This window comes from Diceros bicornis, chromosome 5 (genome assembly GCF_020826845.1).
Source record: "Diceros bicornis minor isolate mBicDic1 chromosome 5, mDicBic1.mat.cur, whole genome shotgun sequence".
Taxonomy (NCBI): domain Eukaryota; kingdom Metazoa; phylum Chordata; class Mammalia; order Perissodactyla; family Rhinocerotidae; genus Diceros; species Diceros bicornis.
Genome location: NC_080744.1, coordinates 76,421,969 through 76,439,976, shown reverse-complemented (window position 1 = coordinate 76,439,976; position 18,008 = coordinate 76,421,969). Strand labels below are relative to the sequence as shown.

General features: G+C 39.1%; 1 long non-coding RNA gene across 1 annotated transcript in view; it reads left to right on the top strand.

Moving 5' to 3' along the window:
- The window catches only part of LOC131406365 (uncharacterized), a 36,758-nt gene extending 20,193 nt beyond the window's left edge, over positions 1–16,565 (top strand). Inside the window, exons 5-6 of the long non-coding RNA XR_009220121.1 lie at positions 15,465–15,585; positions 16,526–16,565. This is a non-coding gene — a long non-coding RNA (uncharacterized LOC131406365). The remainder of the gene's footprint in view (positions 1–15,464; positions 15,586–16,525) is intronic.
- Positions 16,566–18,008: the final 1,443 nt, after the last annotated feature.

Genomic DNA, 18,008 nt, shown 5'->3' with positions numbered 1-18,008 from the left:
TCACGATTCCTTTGGCTAATCGAGTTCTTTTGTTTTTCCATATAAATTTTAGGATTCTTTGTACTATTTCTGTGAAAGGTGTTGTTGGAACTTTGATAGCAATTGCATTGAATCTATAGATTGCTTTAGGAAGTGTGGACATTTTAACTATGTTGATTCTTCCAATCCAAGAGCATGGAATATCTTTCTACTTCTTTGTGTGTTCTTCTATTTCTTTCAACAATGTTTTATACTTTTCAGTGTAAAGATCTTTCACCTCTTTGCTTAAGTTTATTTCTAGATATTTTATTCTTTTTGTTGCAATTATAAATAGGATTGTATTCTTTTTTGTGTGTGTGAGGAAGATCAGCCCTGTGCTAACATCTGCCAATCCTCCTCTTTTTTTTGCTGAGGAAGACTGGCCCTGGGCTAACACCCATGCCCATCTTCCTCCACTTTATATGTGATGCCGCCACAGCATGGATTGCCAAGCGGTGCATCGGTGCACGCACGAGATCTGACCGGCAAACCCTGGATGCTGCAGTGGAGCATGCACACTTAACCGCCTGGGCCACCAGGCCAGTCCCTAGGATTGTGTTCTTAATTTCTCTCTCTGCTACTTCATTGTTAGTGTATAGAAATGCAATTTATTTTTGTATGTTAATTTTGTATCCTGCAACTTTACCATATTCATTTATTATTTTTAGAAGTTTTTTGGTGGATTCTTCAGGGTTTTCTATATATAAAATCATGTCATCTGCCAATAGTGACGATTTCACTTCTTCCTTTCCAGTTTGGATCCTTTTTATTTCTTTTTCTTGCCTGATTGCTCTGGCTAGGACTTCCAATACTATGTTAAATAGGAGTGGTGAGAGTGGGCATCCTTGTCTGCTTCCTGTTCTTAGAGGGATAGCTGTCACTTTTTCACCATTGAGGATAATATTAGCTGTGGGTTTGTCATATATGGCTTTTATTATGTTGAGGTACTTTCTTTCTATACCCATTTTATTCAGAGTGTTTATCATAAATGGATGCTGTATGTTGTCAAATGCTTTCTCTGCATCTATTGACATGATCATGTAGTTCTTATTCTCCATTTTGCTAATGTAGTGCATCACGTTGATTGATTTGCAGATGTTGAGCCACCCTTGCATCCCTGGAACAAATCCCACTTGATCGTGGTGTATGATCTTTTTAATGTATTGTTGTATTTGATTTGCTAGTATTTTGTTGAGGATTTTTGCCTCCATGTTCTTCAGTGATATTGCCCTATGATTTTCTTTTTTTGTGTTTTCCTTATCTGTTTTTGGTATCAGGGTAATGTTGGCTTCATAGAATGAGTTAGGAATCCTCCCCGCCTCTTCAATTTTGGAAGAGTTTGAGAAGGATAGGTATTAAGTCTTCTTTGAATGTTTGGTAGAATTCACCAGGGAAGCTGTCTGGTCCTGGATTTTTATTTTGGGGGAGGTTTCTGATTACTGTTTCGATCTCCTTACTGGTCATTGGTCTATTCAAATTCCCTATTTCTTCTTGATTCAGTTTTGGAAGGTTGTATGATTCTAAGAATTTATCCATTTCTTCTAGATTATCCAATTTGTTGGCATATAGTATTCTCTTGTAATCTTTTGTATTTCTGAGGTGTCTGTTGTAATTTCTCCTCTTTGACTTCTGATTTTACTTATTTGAGCCTTCTCTCTCTTTTTCCTGGTGAGTCTTGGTAAGAGTTTGTCAATTTTGTTCATCTTTTCAAAGAACCAGCTCTTGGTTACATTGATTTTTTTCTACTGTTTTTTTAGTCTCTATTTCATTTATTTCTGCTCTGATTTTTATTATTTCCTTCCTTATACTGATTTGGGGCTTTGTTTGTTCTTCTTTTTCCAGTTCCTTTAGGTGCACTATTAGATTGCTTATTTGAGATTTTTCTTGTTTGTTGAGATAGGCCTGTGTTGCTATAAACTTCCCTCTTAGAACCACTTTGGCTGTATCCCATAAATTCTGGCATGTCATATTTTCATTTTCATTTGTCTCCAGGTATTTTTTTGTTTCTCCTGTGATTTTTTTCATTGACTTAATCATTGTTCGGTAGCGTTTGTTTAATCTCCACATATTTTTGGCTTTTCTGATTTTCTTCCTATAGTTTATTTCTAGTTTCACTCCATTGTGGTCAAAAAAGATGTCTGGTATTATTTCAGTCTTCTTATATTTATGAAGACTTGTTTTGTGGCCTAATATGTGATCAATCCTGGAGAATGTTCCATGTGCATTTGAAAAGAATGTGTATTCTTCAGTTTGTGGATGGAATGTTCTGTACATATCTACTAAGTCCATGAGGTCTATTGTGTCATTTATGCCCAATGTTTCCTTATTGGTCTTCTGTCTGGATGATATACCCATTGGTGTAAGTGGAGTGTTAAAGTCCCCTACTATTATTGTGTTACGGTCTATTTCTCCTTTTATGTCTGTTAACAATTGCTTTATATATTTAGGTGATCCTACATTGGGTGCATAGATATTTATGAGTGTTATATCCTCTTGTTGGATTGTTCCCTTGATCGTTACGTAGTGCCCTTCTTTGTCTCTTGTTACAGTTTTTGTTTTAAAGTCTATCTCGTCTGATATGAGTATTGCTACCCCAGCTTTCATTTCATTGCCATTTGCATGGAACATCTTTTTCCATCCCTTCACTTTCAGTTTGTGAGTGTCTTTAGGTCTGAAGGGTGTCTCCTGTATGTAGCATATATATGGGTCTTGTTTTTTTATCCAATCAGCCACAGTATGCCTTTTGATTGGAACATTTACTCCACTGACACTTAAAGTAGCCATTGATAAGTTTGTACTTACTACTATTTTTTTTTTTACTTTTTTCTGGGTGTTTCAGTAGTTCTTCTCTGTTCTTTTCTTCTTCTCTTGCTCTCTTCGCTTTTGGTTTGATGGCTTCCTATAGTATTATGTTTGCATTCCTTTCTCTTAGTTTTTTGTGTATTTATTATAGGTTTCTGGTTTGTGGTTACCATGAGGTTCATGTATAATAACCTACTTATATAGCAATCTATATTATGCCAATGGTCTCTTTAGTTTGACCTTTTACTAAAAGTTCTACTCTTTCACGCCCCCCCCCCCCACACTTTACGTTTTTGATATCATATCTACCCTCTTTTTTGTGTGTTTGTATCTGTTACCCTCTTATCATTGAAATAGATAATTTTTTCCTATTTATGGTCTTCTCTTTCCCCCTTAAATAAGTCCCTTTAGCATATCTTGTAGGATTGGTTTCTAGGTGATAAACTCCTTAATTTTTGCTTGTCTGGGAAACTCTTTATCTCTCCTTCCATTATGAATGATAACCTTGCAGTGTAGAGTATTCTTGGCTGTAGGTTTTTTCCTTTTAGCACTTTAAATATATCGTGCCACTCTCTTCTAGCCTGTAAGATTTCTGCTGATAGCCTTATGTGGTTTCCTTTGTATGTAACTTGTTGCCTTTCTCTTGTGGCTTTTAGGATTGTCTCCTCATCTTTAATTCTGGACATTTTAATTATGATGTGTCTTGGTGTGGGCCTCTTTGGATTTCTGTTTTTTGGTGCTCTCTGTGCCTCCTGTACCTGGATGTCTGTTTCCTTCCTTAGATTAGGGAAGTTTTCAGCTATTGTTTCTTCAAATAGATTCTCTGCCCCTTTGTCTCTTTCTTCTCCTTCTGGGACACCTATAACATGGATGTTAGTGCACTTGATGCTGTCACAGAGGTCCTTTTGACTGTCCTCACTCTTTTTAATTATTTTTTTCTTTTATCTGATCAGCTTGGGTGATTTCCTCTAGCCTTTCCTCTAGCCTGCTGATCCTTTCTTCTGTATCCTCTACTCTGTTTTTGAGTCCCTCTAGTGAATTTTTCATTTCCAGTATTGTATTCTTCATTTCTGATTGGTTCTTTTATATATCTTCCATTTCTTTGTCGACGTTCTCACTGAGTTCATCCATTCTTCTCCCCAGATCAGTGAGCATTCTTATGCCTCTTTCTTTGAATTCTCTGTCAGATAGATTCCCCATTTCTCTTTCATTTCCTTCATTTTCTGGGGGTTTCTCCTGTTCCCTTACTTGGATTTTATTCCTTTGCCTCCACATTTGCCTCTTTCTCTGTGTTTGTATCTATGTATTAGGTAGGTCAGCTATGTCGCCTGATCTTGGAGAGGTGACCTTATGTAAGTGATGCCTTATGAAGCCCAGCAGTGTGCTTCCCTCTCGTCACCAGTTCCAAATGTTCCAGGCGTAACTCCTGTGTGGGCTACTTGTGTCCTTCTGTTGTGGCAGGGTTGCTCTTTCCATAGGTGCCCAGGGAGGCTGAGCTGTCCCTCTGGCTGGCTGGTTGTAATGCTCAGCTGTGTGTGGTTGTTGTGTACCCTTCAGTCTCTTTATCGGGTATGGGGAGCCCCAGCACAGTTGGCTGCAAGGTCTAATAGCACATTCCTGTTACAGGTTTCCTATTAAGTAAGTAGGCCCCTGTGTGGCTGGTTGTTGGGCTCAGGGGCTTACGATTGCTATAGACCTCCATGGTATAAGGCTCTTGTCAGCTTTCTGAGGATTGCAGCCAGGTGGGGCTTGCCTCAGGCATGGGAGCACCCAATTGTTTCATGCTTTAGAAGATGGGGCCAACCCCCTGTGTCACTCTTTGAGAAGCACAAGTCTTCCGCAGCTGACAAGCCCCACTGCCTACAGGTCCACACACACAGTCAACACAGTCCTGCCTTATGCACATGCCCTGACCCCCTGAAGCAGACCCAGTTGCCCCACGGCAGAGGCCCCACACACTCCACCTGCTCCTTGTGTATGCCCTGCCCCACAGAAGTGGACCCACTCATGAGGCTGAAAAGAGTTCAAGAATGTAGCCTACGCAGGCCCACAAGTTGCCTGAGGGCTTGTTGTTGGGTGGGGACATTCTCTAGGGTGGGCTGCTTTCTTTGGCTGAGCTATATTAAATCAGTGCTCTAGTAGGTGCGGTAGACCCTCCACTAGCAGGCCACAGGGAGAACTTGAATGGCATCTGACAGCATCTGTGTCAGCAGGTCACAGCAATGGCTGCCACCAATATCCCAGTCCCTGGAGAGGCCTCACCTCTCACTGAGATGCACCCAGAGACTAGCAGGTGAGTCTCCTTTCACTAAAGGACTGTATACCTTTCTTTCTGATGATTTTAGGTTGCTTTCTGTAACAGGTGAATTTGTGTGTGGGCCCTTTAAGAGCTGGCTTTAATTTCTTTATGTTCCAGCTTTTCTGGGGTATTCCCTCTTGTTGTTAGCAGCCAGCAATGCCACATATTATGACACTGGCCTCAGTTGTGCTGGGTCCAAAAAATGCTTATAGCAGCAACACTGCCTGGCTCAGGTTCCCCACTCCTCCAGGGAAGGCTACATACCTTTGGATTGCTCCCGGGTAGCCATGGGGCACTACAGCTTGTGAAGGTGGTAATTTTTCTCTCCAGAAGGGAATTTATGCCTCTTTCACCTCAATCAGGACTGTCATTTGTTGCAAGGGTTCCTCTTGTACAGTTTTCAGTTCTCTCTCAAGGGTAATCGTTCCAAGAATAGTTGTAAGTCTGCTGTGTCCATGGGAAGAGGTGAGTTCAGAGTCCACGTACACTACCATCTTGACTTCTCTCCAACTGCTTCAGGACCTCCCGCTTTCACAATCAGTGCCCTCACTCTAACAGTGAATACATTTACAACTTGGCAGTTCAACTTGTTTTGAAATTCAGCCAATTTTAGTAAAAATCATCATCAATTTCAGCCCTGACATGATATAAATCTCACTTTCAGGGCACACCTAGATGCTCTTAGGTCATTGATACAACCCTTGTACTAAGAATTTGAGTCCCTGACTACACTCTTTTCTTTCGTTACTTTGTCCAGTGACATTAGGAAGAACCAATGAACATTACTATATTCTTTAATTTTCCAAAAATGTTCAGAAGTATCATATATAGAGTTACATAATTCTTTGCTTCTTACAAGTTTTGGGAGAATCCAGTGTTTATCTCTATAAACAGCTCAGACCAATGTCTAACAGTGCACTGTTTACTACTGGAAATAGAGTCCTCATTATCTTTAAATCTAATCACATTAGAGATCAAAATCCAGAAACCCCAGAACCAATTCAGAAAACTCATACTTAAAATTTTGTTATTCAAGAACCACTCTTAATGCCAAAATCTATATTGGTTAGCATTCTCCAGAAAAACAGAACCAGTAGGAGATACACATCTGCCCACATCAGTGAGGGTGAATCTCTTTACTGAGTCTACTGAATCAAATGCTAATTCCTTCTGAATATTCACTCACAGAAACACCCAGAAATAATGTTTCACTAGCTATCTAGGCTTCCCTTAGCCCAATCAAGTTAACACATAAAATTAACCATCACAAGTCTACTTTTGCCAACTTGACATGTGTACACATTGCCTTACACCATACTTAATCTTTAAATAAAGATGAAAATGAGGTCATAATTCTGCCTAACATGATAAAACTATCCTGTATACAACCAAAACACACTATTTTCTTCCACAGAAGAGAAAGTAAACTCCTAGGATGATGTTTACTATTCTCCTTGACATCATGTAACAAATCGTGTGATATAAAATTAAGAGTACTTAAATACTATAGTATAAATTCAGCACATCTCATGTTACATTATAAGAGAATAAGAAAAGATAGAAAAAAAATTTGATTACTATATGTATATATACACAAATGTATTCATAACAAAATGAGGAGGAAATATTAATGACAATCACAATTCTCATTTCTATAATTGATCACATATCTTATGTAGATTTATAACCACCTTCTTCTACTATCTAGTCTGCATTTTGTTACATCAGCAGCACATCAGCTTCCTGCACTTTTACCCAGTGGAGTGACCCAAACTTTCTTTCCTGAAGGGTCTCAGTCATTACTTGTCCTGGTTAGATTAGGTTGTTGTAGTTTTCCATTGACCTTATTCTTAGGTCATGGTAATACTAAGAGAAACCCTAAAGGATACCATGTATTACAGACATACTCTTCCTTACCTCCAGTGTAGAGTAGTTGCCCAATTTCTCCTTGGTAGTGACACAGATTCGTTGCTTGACCAAATATTAGTCAGCTTCCTGTACGTTCTCCTAGGTCCATCTGTGCACTTCCTTGTAAAATCATTAGCAAGAACCCTGCTAAGTCACTTTAAAAAGGGTCTCTCATGTCTGATCACCATCAATATCTAATCAGATTTCTCATCCTCTGCCATCTACAAGTTATGTCTGATTAGCCTGGCCTGTCTTCAACAAGAATCTTATTAAGACAATTTAGCCAGAATCTCCCTTATCCTTGCTGGCTCCTCTTAGTAATATTCCATCTTGACACCCACTAGGCCCCTTGGCTGTAAATTCCCACTTGCCCATGCTGTATTTGGATTTGATCCCAGTTCTACAATGAGATCTCTTTTCCCCTACTGTAAAAGTCTTTAACATATCTTTTTTTTTACCACTTTAATTAATCCTCAGTTCTGGGTTTTCTTTGATTATTGTGGTGTCATTACTCAAATAGGATCAAACTTATCATTGGACACCATACCCCTCACCCAGGATCCTAAGTGTGCCACTTTGAAAACTTTGTCTTCACTCCAGACAGATTGATCAGGGATCCATTAGTGAGTCTGAATCCTAAACCACTGCCCCAGACAAAAGTCCCTTGAGACCAAAGGGGCAGATATTGCTTATTTAGATTTTTATTATACTCAAGTGGATAGATTAGAGTCCTATACAAAGAAAGGCTGGATAGAATGATAGGTTTCTCTGTTTGTAAGAAGCTGGGTTACAGTCCCAGGCAAGACACGTTGAGTTAGAGTCAAAAGCAAGCACAGTGTGTAAGAAGCTGTGTTAGAAACCCCGACAATCAGAAACTGGTTAGGTCCCCAACTTACTCTCTTTATAAGTATAAAGGTACCATTAGTTAAGAGCATGAGAGAATCTCATGTTCTGAGAGCTGAAAACCCCCTTCTTGAACCCCTGCTGAAACTGTGCTCCACAACTGCTGTTTGCTTCCTTTCTTGTTGGCATGGTTTTACTAAGGATAATTGGTAACTCCAATAGCCTTTTTGGAAAAATTAAAATCTCCAACTGGCTGCTTAAACCTCTCCCTTCCAATCACAGCTGTTCTTGATTCCTCCTTTTGCTGCTTTTTATCTTCCCTTGAATCTTTTGAGATGTCCTCCTTCAAACCTCCACCTTCTCCATCCTTCTGTTCACCCTACAAGATTTTTCCCTTCCCGCTTCAGCCCCTCAGCTCCCTACAGTCACTTGAACTTTAAGTCCACTACCCTCCATTGAGGGCTCCCAAGGAACTAAGGGATCTCCAAAATCTACCACCTGAGGTTGAGTAGAGAACAAAATGGTATTGAGTAAGAGTCTATATTGAGGTGTTTTCCCCCTATTACACTACTTCTGAATAAATCTGGTTTTTCGGCTTTAATTACTTTTAAGCTATGGTTTTTCTTTAACACTAGTTTTAAAAATGTATCCCAGCCAGCACAGTAACACCGCTCATTGCCTGTTGATTCAGAGGCATGAGGAGCCTAAAGTGGGAAGGTGGCAGTCTTAACTTCCAGTTTGGGAATCATTTTTTCTTATTTTTGTCTACTGGTGGAAGAGTTTCTTCATTGGAACTAAGACCTCTAGGTCAGCAGAGTATAAAGTTGAGGGAACAGGAAGGAAAAAGTGTTGTTAGTAGGTTACTAGGGATTATATTATGTGGTGTCCCTCTCATTTCCACCCCTTGATTCCTCGACCTGTGAATCAAGGCAATCAGAGAAACAGCATCATATATTGGTTGCTGATTCGTAACACATATAGCCTCCTGGAGAACCTTGCCACTGCCTTACCACATATTGCCATCTGGCTGGCACTGTTACTGAATCTTCAAAAGGCCCTTCCAGTATTCTATCAAGCCAGCTGCTTCAGAATGGTGGGGAACATGGTGAAACCAGTGAAATCCATGAAAATGGGCCCATAGCCACACTTCTTTTGTTGTGAAGTGAGGTCCTTAATCCCAAGCAGCGTTGGGTGGAATACCATGTCAATAGATAAGGCATTCTGTAACTCCACATATGGTAGTTTTGGCAAAAGAATTGCATGCAGGTAAGGCAAATCTGTATTCAGAGTATATGTGTATTCCATTAAGGACAAAATTCTGACCCTTCCATGATGAAAGTCATCCAACATAATCAACCTGCCACCAAATAGTTGGCTGAACACCCTTGGAAATTGTGCCATGTCAATGACACAGTGTTGCTGTCTGCTGCAGGCAGACTGGGAACTCAGCCTAGGTGAATGGAGGTCCATGTTTCTGAGCCCATGCATAACCTTCAATTCTGCCACCATGACAACATATTCATGAGTCCTTGGACAATGACAGAGGTTGCTGGGCAAGAGGCTGACTGTATCCATAGAACATGTCATCCTACCCACTTGATTTTTGAAATCCTCTTCTGCTGAGGTCATCCTTTAATGAGCATTCAAATGAGACATGAATATCTTTATTTTTTTTTGCCCAATAAGAGAGGTGTATGCACATGCCTCGTCCTCAAATTTCATCATCACAAACTTTCCAATCACATTCCTTTCATGTTCCTGGCCATCAAGCCTGACCATTGGCCACAGCCCATGAATCAGTGTATAATTCCATGTCTGACCATTTCTCCTCTAAGCAATGTAAACAACTAGGTGCACTGTACAAATTTCTGCCCCTGGGAGTATTTTCCTTCACCACTATCCTTCAGGGAATTCCTGCATATCATGCAGAACCATCTGCAAACGACTCGCATTTTTTTCCCTCTGTCAAAAGATCTTAGGGACCTCCCCACAAGGCCATAGAAGTGGACTGAGAGTTAAAAGGCAGAGTAGCAAGAGTAAGGACTACAAAAATTTGGGCTACTTCATGTAACTTACTTGTGCCCACAGGTCCTACACAGGCCCAATCACATATGTACAACTTCAATTTCATGATGAAATATTGCTGTGCACTCCCATATTTATGGTTTGTTTGGTCAGATAACATCCAGTTAATGATGGGCATCTCAGGTCATATGGTATCTTGGTGGCCCATAGTTGAGCATTCAGTCTCTACTAAGGCCCAGTAGCATGCCAGGAACTTTTCTCAAAAGAAGAGTAGTTATCTGCGAAAGATGGTAGAGCCTTCTTCAATATCTTAAATGCCTGCCTTGTGATTCATCTATAGAGGCTGCCAACGCTCCAGACAGCATCCCTATCTGCCAATGAAATTCAGGAACCATTGAGTCTGCTGGAATATATGGCCCAAGTGGCAGAGCAGCTTGAAAACGACCTGGACCTGTTTCAGAGCCTTCTCTCATTCTGGGCCCTACTCAAAACTAGCAGATTTTCAAGTTAAACGAACCAGTATAATGCACCTAAATGAGGAATATGTTGCCTCCAAAGTACAAAGAGGCCCACTAGGCATTATGACTCTTTCAGGATGTACAAAAGGCCAGATGAAACCACTTATTCTTTACCTTGCAATTGATATCTGGACTCCAGATGATATATGCTCCAAACCTTGGACCCCTAGAAATCTCTCTAGGTGGAAGACAACTGAATTTTACTTGGATTTATTCCCCCCCACACACACGCCGACATCCTACCCATAAGTCTAGAGTAGTTGTTATCTCTGCTCAGCAGGCCCATTCAGCATAATTTCATCAACATAATGGATCAGTATGATATCTTGTAAAAGGGAATGGTGATCAAGATCCCTGTAAACTAAATGTAATATAGGGCTGGAGAGTTGATATACCGCAGAGGTAGGACAGTGAATATGTATTGCTGGCCTTGCCACCTTAAACAAAACTGCTTCTGATGCGTCTATGAACAAGTATGAGAAAAAGGCAGGTACCAGATCAGTAACTGCTTATGAACCACCAAGGGTTGTGTTAATTTGCTCACAGTGAAACCACATCTGGTACAGCAGCTGCAGTTAATGTCAAAATTTTATAAGATTTCCTTGGGGCCGGCCTGGTGGCATAGCAGTTAAGTGTGCATGCTCTGCTTTGGCGGCCCAGGGTTTGCAGGTTCAGATCCCAGGCACGCACCAACACACTGCTTGTAAAGCCATACTGTGGCAGCATCCCGTATAAAGTAGAAGAAGATGGACACAGTTGTTAGCCAGGGGCCAATCTTCCTCAGCAAAATAGAGGAGGATTGGCAACAGATGTTAGCTCAAGGCTGGTCTTCCTCACAAAAAATAAAATAAGATTTCCTTAATCCACTGTTATTCTCCAAGAGCCATCTGTTCTGTGCAGGCCCAAGAGAAGAGTTTGGTAGGATGTGATGGAAATCAACACCCCTGCATCTTTCAGTTTCTTGATGGTGGCATGAATCTCTGCAATTCCTCCAGAAATGCGGTATTGTTTTTGATTTACTATTTTACTAGGTAGAGGCAGTTCAAATGGCTTCCATATGTACCCACCATACACAGCCATCACTCCTCAGAGTGAAAAACCACTGAAGGAATTCTGCCAGATGCTGTGTATCTCTATTCCAATAATGCATACTAGGTGTTGGAAATAACCACAGGATGGGTTGTGGAAACGATGGACCCACTGTGAGATGAACCTGAGATAAAACTCTATTGAATACATAACCCCCATTAGCTCTTTCTCTGACTGGAGTGCATAGTATTCTTTTGGGTCTCCTGGAAACAATACAGTTCAGAGCCAGTGTTCAAGTAGTTCCTGAAATGTCTGATTATATCCTTTCCCCCAATGCACAGTACCCTAGTAAAAGACCATAGGTCCCTTTGGGGAAGGCTGGGAGCAAGATTAACCGTAAATTTTGTTACTGTAACAAGGCCCTTCCTCAAGGGGACATGGTCTCCCTTTATTCAAGGGATTCTGGGTCACTAAATGGCTCAAGTTGGGGAATTGATTGAGGGGCTGTGACTCTTTTTTTCTCAAGTCTTGGGATTGACTGTTTTTATAATTGTGAAATTATAAAATCTGTGAATTAAAATAAAAGCTGTGAATCTGTTTTTCTAATTCAAGTTAAAGTTTGATTTACTTGATATAGAAATTTTCTCCTTATACTTATACTAATACTAAATCCTAATACTTATCCTTATACTTATACTAAAATCATGTGGGATTTTAGTAGGGTATTTCTTTCACTCTAGTAATACCATGATTAACTAGTCAATGCTTTAAGTCTATGCCAGTGAAATTGTTCTGATTGCTGTTTTGAGCCTGCTTTCCTCTGCAGTTACTATGGCTACCTGGCCTTTGATGTTTGAGCGATGCCACTTGGCCACTGCCTTTCTGGGACCCAATTACTCCCACTGCATTTAGACTTTCCAGTTGAGTGGCTGTGGTTCCCACTGTAGGGCCTGGCCTCAAGAGAAGAGAAATCACGCAGTTCAGCAACGATTCTGGGGCTTCACTCTCAAATTTATTTCTCAAATTATTGGAAATAGGTAGGTCTTATGGTCCCTCTTAGTATGGGTAAATAGGTCTTCTATGACAAACTCACTCTAACATTCCAATCTCCCTAAGCTTTTGAATACTTTCTTCTACATTAAACCAAGGGAGATTAAGCATTTTCATTTCACTCACTGTAATCTATCTTTTGATCTATGTTGTTGCCAACCAATCCAACAAACTGCTGTAGCCCTTTCCAACTCAAGAACCAGACATTAAATGTAGAATCTCTACTTAGTGGGTCTATATAAATAAATACAGCTGATCCAACTTTGATTCCTTCCACCATTATCCAACACCCTTGGTAAATATTTCTACACATACCCCCAAGATTTCTTCTTGTAAAATTAGGAAACTTAAGTAGTTCTTTTGAGTGCAGTACACTTCCTCATGGATCACACATTGTGCCTCACATTTAGTAGCCTGGTGAGACTTGAATCTAGTCATAGGTGTTCACTGCCTCAGGAGAATGATCTGCCATTATCATTTTCTCAGTCAATGCAGGGTTAATCCCCTCCAACAGAGGTATAAATGATGATACCATGTGGATTGGGAGGCTGCTACCACTTGGGATGGGGATGCCATTGCCAATGGTGTTAAGGAGATCATTTCCACTGGGTGTTGGGAGACCAGTTTCACTGGCGAAGACGACTCATCACAATTTAGCAGCTCTATGTCCTCAGATCATCGAGATCTTCCCACATGCCAAACCAAGACACAGAAAACTATTCTTGAGCAATCAATACTCTGTGTTTAACAATAGATACCCAGGGATTCTGGGAGTCACCAGGTTAAAAATTCGTATAATCATAGTTTGATTTGTAGCAGCCTCAGCCCTGACAGGAGATGAGGTCTCTCAGGGCATACTTTGAAGTTCTTAGGTTATTGATGTAATCCTTGAGCTGAGATTTCAAATCCCTGAGATCATCGTTTTCTTTCACCACTTTGTCCAGCAACAATAGGGGGAACCAACCAATGTCATTATATTCCTTAGTTTTCCCAAAATATTCTAAACTGTGATATACAGAGTTACTTAGCTCCTCACTTCTTATAAGTGGTTGATTAGGAATATCCAATGCAGACATTTTGCATATCTCTATAAACAGCTCATACTATGGACAAATAGTGCTCTGACTACTACTGGAAATACAGTCATTAGTGTATTTAAATCTTATCAAATTAGAGGCACAATTCCAGAAACCCCATAACCAATTCAGGAAACTTATCTTTAGAATTCTGTTCTCTAGAACCACTATCCAATACAAAATCTATACTAGTCAGTATAAACAGAAAAACAGAACTTATAATAAATAAATAGATATGCAGGTATACATAAGAGAATATTTATCATAGAAACTGTTTCAGGTGGCTATGGAGGATAGAAGTCTCATAATATGCCATCTTCTAGCTTTAGAACCAGAAAAACCAGTGATATACTTCAGTCTGAGCCCAATGGCCTGAGAACCAGACCAGCCCAGGTGTAACTGCTAGTCTCATGCCAACGGCCTGAGAACTAGGGGGTCCTTGGTGTAAGTCTTAAAGTCCAAAGATCCAAAACTGAGGAGCTCTGATGTCTAAACACAGGAAAAGATGGACATCCAAGCTCTGGGAGAGGAGAAGAAATTTGCCCTTCCTTTGCCTTTTTGGTCTATCGTGGCCCTTTATTCCAACTGGAGGATGCTCTCCCACATTGGTGAGAGCAAATCTCTTTACTCAGTCTACTGAATCAAATGCTAATCCTTTCTGAAACACCCTCACAGACACAATGAGAAATAATGTTTTAGCAGCTATCTGTAAATTCCTTAACCCGGTCAAGTTGAAACAAAATTAACCATCACAAGTCCATCCCTTATAACCTTAATACCTATACACATCACCTTAAACCATACTCATCTTTAACTAAAGACAATAATGTGGTCATAATTCTGCTTAACATGATAGAAGTATGCTGCATACTACCAAAAACACACTAACCTCTTCCCCCAAAAAGGAGTTAAGATTCTTTGGTGATGTTTACTCTTCTTACGAGAAGAGTATCCTGTAAAAATTAGTATGATGTAAAAGTAATAACCCTTAAATACTGTTATATAAATTCAATACATTCCATGTTACATGATAGGGAAATAAAAGAGGCTAGGAAACAAAGACATGGGCTTAATATCAATATATATAAACACAAACTTATTCATAAAAAGATAAGAAGTAAATACTCATAACAATTACAGTCCTCCTTTCTGTAACTGATTATGTCATAGTAGGTGGTATTTATAACTACCTTATTCTACTATTGTAATGGATTCCCTTTGCATCAGCAAGCACCTCAACTGCTTATGGTTGTTTACCTGGTGGAATGACCCAAACCTTCTTTCCCAAAGGATTTAGGCCATTACTAGTCCTTCTTGGATTTGGTTGTTAACATTTTTCATTGACCATAATCACAGGGCATGGTAATACTAACAGACACCCTAAGGGATATTTTGTATCCCAGACATACTATCCCTTGCTCCATTGTATAGTTTTCCCATTTTCCTTTGGTAGTGACGTAGATTCTTTGCTTCACCAAATTGTTGTCAAGCTCCTGAATCTTCTCCTAGGATCATCTGTGCACTTTCTTGTAAAATCATTGCATCAACCCTGCTAAATCAGTTTAGCAAGGGCCTCTAATCTGCTAAGTCTGATCACCCTTGATATTTAATCAAGAGTCTCATCTTCTGCCATCCACAGGTGATGTCCGTTCAATCTAGCCTGTCTTCAGCAAGAACCCTGTTAGGTCAGTTTAGCAAAATCCCCCCTAAACCTGATGTTGCCTCACAGTAATTTTTCATCCACTGAACCACACCAGGCTCCCTAGTTTTCAATTCCCATTTGCCCAAGTTCTCTTTGGGATTGAGCCTGTTCCTATATTATCTCTTTTTTCTTATTTCAACAATCCTGAATAAAATCTGTTTTACCCCTTTAAAGTGGTGGTTTTTCTTTAACAGTTACAATGCCAAAACTGGATAGATTAAATTCATCATTGGAGCTCTGGACCACTCTCCCAGGACTCTAAGTGTGCACCTTTGAAGACTTTATCTTCACATCTGATTGATCAAGGATACTTTGGTGAGTCCACCTCCTAAACCATTGGTCCAGACAATTGTCCCATGAAGCTGGTAGGAACAAATTTTGATTCATAAGATTTTGTGTATACTCTATGGCTTATTTATAGTCCCTGACAAAGAGAGGAGGGTTCAAGTCCTGGGTTTTTCTCTAATTAATTGTGTTAGAGAACAAGTCATGTTCAAGTCCCAAGTTCCTCTGTAGATAAGTGTATAGTACCACTAGTTAACAACATGGGAGCTTCTCAGTGGAATGAAAACCCCTTTGTTGAATTCCTGCTGACTATATGCTCTGCCAACATTGTCTACTGCCTTGTTTGTTAACATGATTTTACTAATGATAATTTGAAACTTCAATGGACCTTTGGGAAACTTATGATCTCTCCAATGACTCCTCTAAAATCTCTCCCTTTCCATCACCCCTGCTCCCCTTTCTTCACTTTATGCTTTGGATCTTCCCTCTAGTTCCCTTAATCCTTTGATATGGCCCCCTTCAAAACCCCTACCTCTGCCAACCCTTTGTCCACCAGCCAGACTACCCCTTCCCACCTCAGCACCTCAGATCCCACAGTCACTCAAACTTTAGGCCCTCTACCTTCTATTGGGGGTTCCCTAGGGTCTAAGAGACCCCCAAATCCACCATCTGAGGCTGAAAAGAGAAAAATGATATTTGGAAACAGAACTGGATGATTCCTTCACTCTGATGGGTTTTGGAGTCATCCAGACAGATGCTAGATGTCTCCTCAGTCAATGGCCTAATCCGCCTCCATCAGATTATCTGTCAGGGCAAAAGACAATCTTAATAGTCTCCTCCACAAATATTGGTAAACATATAACCTTACTTGCCCATTTGCCAGAAACACAATTTAAATAAAAATATAAACTGGAGATAAACCAGTGAGATTATTTTACTGTCTTTTACTAATTCATGGCTAATATTTTAGAAAGAACGCTACAAGATCTCCTTTTGCATCTTCCTGTAAGTTTATGTATGTATATATATGTATGTATGAATGTATGTATGTTTTGTATGTATGACATTTTCTACCTCTGAAGTATATTTTACATTAATTTGTAGAATCCATTAAAGGGGTTCTATTAAAAATGCTTAGAAATAAATGAGCATTTATATAAATATTTCTCAAACTCAGAAATACAGAAACAAATTTAATCTTCTTAAAGTTTTCTTTACCTAGGATAATCCATCATAAATAAAGCTAGTTTTAAAAACTGCTGGTAAAATAAAAATAAGCATGCCCTTAGAGTTGTTAGAATTTAATATAATGAACACATAAAATTTCTTTCTACCTAAGTGTCGTACTTAAAGAAGCTTATGTTACCTCTACTAGATGTTTAAGATGGTAAAACTATAAATCCAACTAAAGAAAATATATACATTAAAAATGAGTTGCTTGATGGCCGCCAAGCACAGTAGTAAATTTAAAAGAGAAACAAAGAAGGGAGAGCATATGTTTAACTTTTAGGTTCTTGGCTTCTGAGATTTTATTGACACTTGCATAATTTCTCAACAAGAAAAATAACTTAGAACGATGGCTACACTTGTTTGTTCAGCTCATGATTTTTATGATTAGTTCAAACATAAATGTGAATCCAAGAGTATAAGATAGTTGTAAGTGGGATAGCAATTATAAATTGACTTTCAACAATAATTATATTTAATAATATTTCTACTTAACAATGGTTCTACAAACTATTTTAGGAACTTGAAACCTTAAAGCTATGCTGTGGAAAGATAAATAATGGGTATTTATTAAATACCTAGGTAATTTCCCACTAAGCAAAAATATTAAAGTATTAATTGCTGAACAAAAATGTACCTATTTTTGGCATCTGATTTTTATACTTTAGAGAAACAAATATATGATGGTCTCTTAATAAACATGAGATCAGTAGTATGAAAAGGCATATGCCTCTAGAAAATTATGAAATGATGTATTCATTATTTGCTACAGAACAATAGTATGAGACAGTTAAAAATTGCTCACTCCCTAGTTTTCTCTGTAAAAGAAATGTGACTAATGGTTAGAAATTCTGATCAATATTTGCAAATGACACTATTAGGACTAACAAGAGTAAAGGAATAAAACCTCCATATGCAAGAAAAGTAAGATATGTTTTGACAAAGAAAAATATGAAGGATGTGTTTTTGTTAAGGGAAAAAGTGAGTAACTTTGTCCAAGAGAAGAAGGATCGGTTGTTCCAGAATACAAAAGAGAAAAAGATTAAGACAAAAACTGAATGGATGTATTTTTTTGATTGTAGAATTTGGGGGCAAAGTACTCTTGAAAAAGGAATGTTGTCTTATGTGGTCAAAACAGGCAATGATTGAATAAGTTTATTTGTAAGTTTACTTTAAAATTAGCCTTAGAATGACTAGTACACTGATGCAAATCCAGAATCTGGGTC